This window comes from Diuraphis noxia, unplaced genomic scaffold (assembly GCF_037042655.1).
Source record: "Diuraphis noxia isolate RWA-SAM2 unplaced genomic scaffold, SU_Dnox_SAM2 contig0004, whole genome shotgun sequence".
Classification (NCBI taxonomy): domain Eukaryota; kingdom Metazoa; phylum Arthropoda; class Insecta; order Hemiptera; family Aphididae; genus Diuraphis; species Diuraphis noxia.
The window spans coordinates 65104130-65112133 of record NW_028301714.1 but is presented as its reverse complement, the minus strand read 5'-3'; positions in this window follow the sequence as shown (position 1 = coordinate 65112133).

Sequence of the window (8004 nt, the reverse complement as noted above, 5' to 3'; positions counted from 1 at the left end):
CCTTTTGTTTGTTAATTGTATGTATTAACAATAAATAACTGTCTCACTGCAAACGTATTTATATAAAAAAAAAAAATCAACAATATGAAAAAGAGTCGGCTGTACATTTTTAAGCCGGTGCATCTGAAATATATGCTAAATAAATTAATATAATTTGAATCGTTGCATGCCATCTTTTACAGCATAAACCTTTCTGAATTGTGAATCAAAATAAATCTTGTTTTTTCGTAAGACTTTTGCTCCAAGATCAAGACCAAAACAAGACCATTAAACCGTAAACTTATTAGTATATCTAGAGATTTCATTAACTTTTATGTTAATTTTTAAATTATTAATATATTATATATGTTGGACTTAAGTTTCATGTTAGTGGTTTTTAACAAAAAACTCACACACATCTATAACAGGTATTTATTTTTTTCTTATAAAATTTGTGGAAATTGAAAGAGTCTTACAAGAGTTTTGCGCAAGACCAAGACCAAGATTTTAAAAGTTTCGCTCTTGATCTTGTTTTGACCATCACTAATTGGATACCATTTATGATGATTTATTAAACATTGCTGCACTCATGACATACATATATCAGGTAATCGTTTCAGGTACCTAATCATGCAATAATTGTGAATGTAGAATAATGTCTTAATTATTTGTAAGTAGGTACGCATGATGGTATCTACTATTTAATTGCTTTATTCAAATTTAAATGAAGTTCAATAAATAATTTATTGGGACAAGTGCAATACATTTCATCACGAAGTGCACCATATAATTATTTATTAATTCAATTGTGTCAATACACCAGGTATTTTTACAATGTTAGGTAGGTACCTACTATATATACGATTAATATGATTATACACTATTATGGTTACAACAATATTTACATTATTACAATGATTTTTTTAATTTTTGTTAGCTTATAAAGTTATAACTGTAGGTCAGAATCTGAGATTGGCGTGTCTTCTTTAGGTTTTAGTTGGTAGAATATAATAATATATAACTATTAAAATAATTTTTTATAATATTATCACATTTGTTGACATCGACTTTAGATACGTGGATTCCATTTCCATTTTTTTTTCTTTACAAATTTTTATAATTTTATCGGATAATAATATATTTATAATATTTATAGCGACGGTTTAAGTGTCTATTGACTTAATTCATAAAACTTTAGAAAGACTTGTATAATGTACCCCTCTGAACGGATAATTCACATTTTCAAATTATTGTGGATTTTTGATTCTTTTGTTTGATCTTTTGTGTTCATGTTTCCTTTTTTTTATTTTTTCACAATAGCTACTAGGTTAGTAGGTTATAAAGACGAAAATAGAATTAACATCTATAGGATCTCAAAATGAACCCTTACGTCACACAGATTGATGTTTTTACAGTAGAAAAATGCTTATATTTATTTATTTTATTTTATATACGCTGACTATCTTTTATAGCAGAGTGAAAATATAGATAACTAGTATTAATATAAATATATAAGTATATATAACGAGTTAAAGCAATATCAATTGAGGACAAAGATCAAACCTAATTGTTAGGCCTAAACATTCTGTGTTTTGGGTGGTTGTTGCAGAATGAAATTGAGTGAGTGGAATATATAAAGGATTATGATTATGAATATTGTGTGACGCCACTTCAAATCAAACTTGAGATAAAAGGTCAGGTGCATAAATAATCTGAGAATCAGAATAATTTATTACGTTGTGAAGATAAGGAAGGTGTATTCAGGATGTGGCTAATATCGGAATATTCATGAATCAGAGAAGGTAAGTATAAAAGCAGTGTACGATAAATATGTTCAACATTATTATGAAATGAAGTAAGTAATTGATCCTTAGCAAAATGAAGGTGCCAGACAATTATCACATAATCGAGTATGGGTCAAACAAGAGCAAAATACAATGAACGGAGACAATTAAAGGAGAAGAAAAGATTTCTATTACGATTATCAAAACTTAGAACCTTTAGAGCACGACCTTTACGACATCGATATAATGGCTAAAAGAGAGAGAGTGGATGAGTAATAAGTACTTTTTTTATTTTTCCTATGCACATAAATATATATTTAAAAAAATGAATTACATTTTTAAATTATTTCATGAGCAACTAGAAAAAAGATATATAGGTTTTTACAAAATAATTACCTATTTATTTATTTTTTTTTTTTTTTTATCATCCACCACGAGTAATTGCTATTCAGTTATTCCTGTTTTAATAAATTATATAAAAAAAATAATGGAATAATGTTGTTCATGTTCATTTTAAATTAAGTAAAGTTTTACATTGATTTTTTTAATTATTAGGTTATTATTTAATCGAATTTGAATATATTATGTATAAACCTAGTGTTTATTCCTATTTAAATTATTAATAATTTAAGTTATGATTATAGTTAATATTAAATAGAAAATTATGATACTTGATAGTATAACAGTTTTAGACAAAATTTAATGAAAATTAATAAAAATAAATTATTTATATATTAGTATATTGTTTAGTAACGAATTTAATTCGTATAAAAAAAAGTGGGTAGGTGAGTACAACTCAGCTATAATGCCTATATAATGGTATTTATATATTTATTTATTTTAAAAGTTTCAAGTATCATATCTTTGAATTACAAAAAAATTACTAAATTTACTTTTGAACCTACTAAAACAATATCATGTATAGAATAATACTAATATAAATATTCAATTAAAATGTCATGTATGTATAATTATTTTATTTGTGTATAAAATTGACTACATATAAATGTTAACTGACTAAAAAAAAATCTTATCGCGATACGATATCGGAAAAATAAATACGATATTGCTTAATAAAAACGTATCGTTGGCCAACACTAGTAGTTATAATTTATTACTCTATTTAAATTTAAATTATTCAATTAAAAATCCATTATTTTCCTTTAATATATTAATGCTCTTGGAGCTTACAATAAAAACGACAATTTCATATTTACAATGAATAATGCTCTCTTTCTTGCTTCTCTTAACAATCATGTAAAAAATCCATATAATATGTAACCTAATCAATTGTAAGCTAATAACCACGATGTTGGTGCTGTACCAATAAAAAAAAAAATAATCATAAATAAATAATACATATTATAATATTAAATATATATAATATACACTTTGAGTCCATAATATATCATTATATGTGCTCGTAGTGATATATTATGTTGTCCTCGACTGGTTGTAACCGCAACGGAGACAGTATCAGTAGTAGCTGGGCAGATGGTGTTGGTCAAATGACCCGAGACAAAGGTTAAACTTATGATATACAATAATTTTACCAACAACTCTACTTTTTTAACTACGATACTAGCTGTGATCTGGCGATCTCGGAAGACAATCGAGTCGTATACGCTACCTACAACACTGGCCTCAGCTTTACCGTATCCCACAGTAGTATATTATTATACGACGGGGCTTAAACTAGTCGTGACTCGTGTATTCCGCGACGCAGCCCACCCATTCGGATGTCGTGGGCTCGGGGGCGATACTAGGATTTGAATGGTCTGATTAGTGGTGCCGTTTTATATTATGTTCCCGGGGTTGCAATAGACGTTTGTTGCGAACCAGTCGTAATTTAAGATTCGTTGTTTGTTGCACTACAAAAATGTTAGCTATGTGCGTTTGTGCCTGCTCGTATTAGAATGGCTTTAGAATAAAAATTACAGACACGTGAATCTCGTCAACAATATTACAACCTTTGTTCTTACGATGATGTTTTTTTTGGGCGTGACCGGTGTTCCGAAAGCCTGACGTTCGCTCACGCACTCTATTGTACACAACATTAGTGTCAGTCTTTGGCTCCGCAGGACTTTCTGTGTCACCTAAATGAGAGACTACTTCGAGATCGCATTGCTAGTATTGTTTAGTCAAAATATAGTGTAATGTGTTTTATGTACAATGTTTAAAATTTTCGTATACAAATTAAAGTTAAAACAACGGCCTATTTACAATGCAATGTTTTTTTTATAGCATCCTATATAAAAATCATTATCAACTTTTTTTAATAGTTATCTAATTATTCGTAATTAATTGCATGTATTATAATATGGACAATTTAGATGATTTATTATGGAAAATTTAACAATGTATACAATATATACTATGAGTAGATGATATATTGTTTTATTTTGTAAATTACTAAAAAAAAGTTAGCATCACTCAGTAATTGATATTAGTTAGGTAATTATGAAAAGTTCAAAACTAGAACTATAATATATACAAAATAATTCGTGTATGTTACTGATTCATGTCGTATGGTGAATAAGTAGATAATTTCTGACAAGCATCAAACTTATTCAGTTTATTCATTAAAAACGATTTCCTTGTACCTTTTTTTTTATTTTATACAATGAATATACCAGAATATGGTACCTAATGCACTATCTATAGAGGTATATATTTAGTTTCATATTAAACCTTTTTCTAGGCAAGATAATGTTAAAAATTACTTTGTATTTAAATATCACACATATTAAAAATATGCAGGGCGTTATAAGACGCATATTTTTATATAATAATCATTATACCTACCTACCTTATATTATACATGTTACGGGTAATGTAGGAAATATAATATTTTATTAAATGTCCAGGCAATATAGATAATACTATGCTTGGTCTGAACGTTCTATACAATGAACTTTAGTTAGCAGGCAATATGAAATATGCAATGTTTTGTGTTTTATGTAAAGATAACTATAATTTATAAAAACAAAATTATCATATACATTTAACATATTTCTTAAAAACAAAAAAGATTTTATATTTTATTATAATTTATTAGATATTTAGATCATGGATTACTACCATTGTATTTTGATGTAAAAAGTTTTTCTGCAGCTTTGCATTTTAATTTTATTTGTTTTCTAGCATTTTTTAAACATGAACATTGATCATATACGGTTTAACTCCACTAAAACAATTTTCCGAAGCCTGGTTTCATTTTTGACGCTTGAAATTTCAAGTTTTTGACGGATTTATTTTTCTTGTTTTTAATACTTTGTATTTCTTCCGGTATGCTTAAAAATATGCTAAAAATAAAATCTAATATTATAGAAGACATGTAATAAACTTATTATTATTATTTTTAATATTATTTATACAAAATAATAATATTGTATTTCACTTTTATCATTTTCTATTTCATTATCATTTCAGTCATCTGTAATTGTAATAGAATTAAAAGCTATTTCTAAGTCTTCTTCATTTTTTAAACTACAAATTATATTACCCGGTAAAATTGCACTTTTTTGTAAAATTTTAGCTGGAATACCAAACATGGCTTCATAAGATGAACATTTTATTGTCTGATGTAATTCACGGTTCTTCATAAACTGCACAAACTTCATTCCTTCCTATCATTTTTTGGTAATAAGGTTATCCTGTAACCATCGAATAACTAAGATATTTTATACATTTTGGTAGGCTTTTTCGATTGAACTTTGGCTTTGTGAATGATTTGTTTTATCATGATCATGAACTTGCTGTGTTCTGGCCATAATATGGCACAAAGTTCAGTCGCCACTTTATTCACAATTAATGCTCGGCCAATATCACTTTGTAAAATTGAAGGCATACCAAAAGTTGTAAAAATATTCAATAATACATACGCCAATTCATATCATGTTTCTGTAATATTAATGGTCTACGTAAAACATATTTTTTTTTAAATAATATTGATACAATAAAATGAAATATTTATATTCGCTGTGTGGTTATTCCAGAATATCCACTATATATATAGTCAATCGGGCTTTTTATGAATTGGTCATTAAAATAATGCCCAAACAAAAAATTCTTGAATAATTTTCAAATTTCCCAAAATTTACGGTCATTATATATAGTATATAATCTCTACAATGTCTGGTCAATACATATAAAGATTGATATTTGATATGTATTCAAGACGTAAATAAAATATATCATATACATTTATTATACTTAAACTTTAAGCAATTTAGATTTGGTACCATGTTACGATACAATACTTTTAATTATATCGTCTGGATTAATTGGTATGACCTCAATACCTCATATGATACTACAACACAACTGACCTTAAACTTACGACCAACCCACCCAACAATTTTATAACAATAAGGCGTAAGGTCACTCCTACGATATTTTCAAAGGGTGGCACTGAACGTCATATACTATGCATCAACTACCTGTATTTAGCGTGTATTTAGATGCAGAAAAAACTTGTTAGTCCTTAAAACTACCACTTAAGTAAAAAAAAAAAATTTAAGTATATAATTTGTTAATGTTGAAACAAATGCGTACTGTATAATTATTATAAAATTGCGGGTGCATATTGCGGGATGGTCTCGTACTCTCGTGTAGCATGAATTACAAATTATTGTAAACCTAGAGGTATAGGACTACAAAATACATGCTAGGTATTTATTGATTGACATCAATGTTGCATAAATAATATTTAAAACTCTCCTAGTTTGGCGTGGTGGTTGGCTCCAAAAATCCCGGAGACTTGACCAAACGGGTTCATTGTGAAGAATCCTTTCCCTACATAAAAATATGAGACCTAACCGTACAAACCTTCACCTACACAAGACACAATGGCACGCCATAATATTTCCGGAATTAAAAGATATGTGTTAATGAATTAGTCAACTATGGAGCTGACTTTTTTATTTTTGTATAATAAGTAGCGGGCGATCGCGTTCTATAATATTATCGACTAGTGCTTTAAATCACTTATATAAAAATTATTTTAACTAAAGATTAATTTTTTTATAGGAAATGGGAATAATACAATTATCATTAAAGGTTTGTTTAGATATTTAATGTATAATATTTACGATATTTCATTATTATAAATGACACATGCGGATATATCTGTCAACACACGACCGAAAAAAAAGTATTTTACTATTAATTATTTTCCAACAGTTTAGTGGTAACATGATTATGGATGTCCTGAACGAGAAGAAACATGTACTCAACAGTCGACATTAAATTTTTCGAACTTATAGGTTTGTATAATACGTGTTAAAAACGATTTGTCTTAGACTTAATAATTAATTGTCTCCTCAAACGAAATAAAACTATAATAATATAATGTATATTATGACACGGCTTCCTGCATAGGCAATTCGGCTACACCCAGGTCGTCGTTTATTTTCATAGTATCTCATAATGAGAAAAATATTGTGTAATATTGTGTTCAAATACTGCGAGACTTACACGCTAAAATTTGGTAATTAAAAATGCCATGTTTATTAATATCTTGTATTCGTCGATATATTTATTAATAAAATCTATAAACATACATTAAAATTAAAATAAGTATGATTTTTTGTTCCATAATTTGCCGAGTTAATTTAACCACTATTATGGCTATAACAAATTAAATACTGTTTTGAAATCCAATTTTGAAATACCAATCAATATGTTCAAGAAGTACACTGCATTAGAAATTAAAAATGTGTCACCAAAAAAGTAAGTAACTACTTAAAATGTATTATTAATGTCTTCTTAACATGTTTTTAGATTATACGAAAAAAATTAATATTATCAAATACTTTACACTTTTCGACGAATAAGTGCATATCGTTTAAAATACTCAAAATATATAAATTATTACTTACAAAAATATGTTTTTTAATAGTTTAATTTAGTTAAATTAGTTAATCAACTATATTTATTAATTAATCTATAATTATTAATACATTTTAAAGTAAGTTATGCGTAGACTTTTTATTTTCAGCAACCTGTGTGACGATGAGCTAAAATGAATATTAAATAGTTAAGACCTCTAGTCCTAATATAAAGTGTAATGAATTTAACAGACTCTTAAAGTCTTAAATAACTGTGGATTGTTATATGTCCTTAAATCAATTACTCATTAACTATTATATTATAAATTAAATGATATTACTTCTCTGATCCTTGCCTGTTGAAACCGTAGTCAATATCTGAGGTATTAAATGAGATGACCAATAAAAAC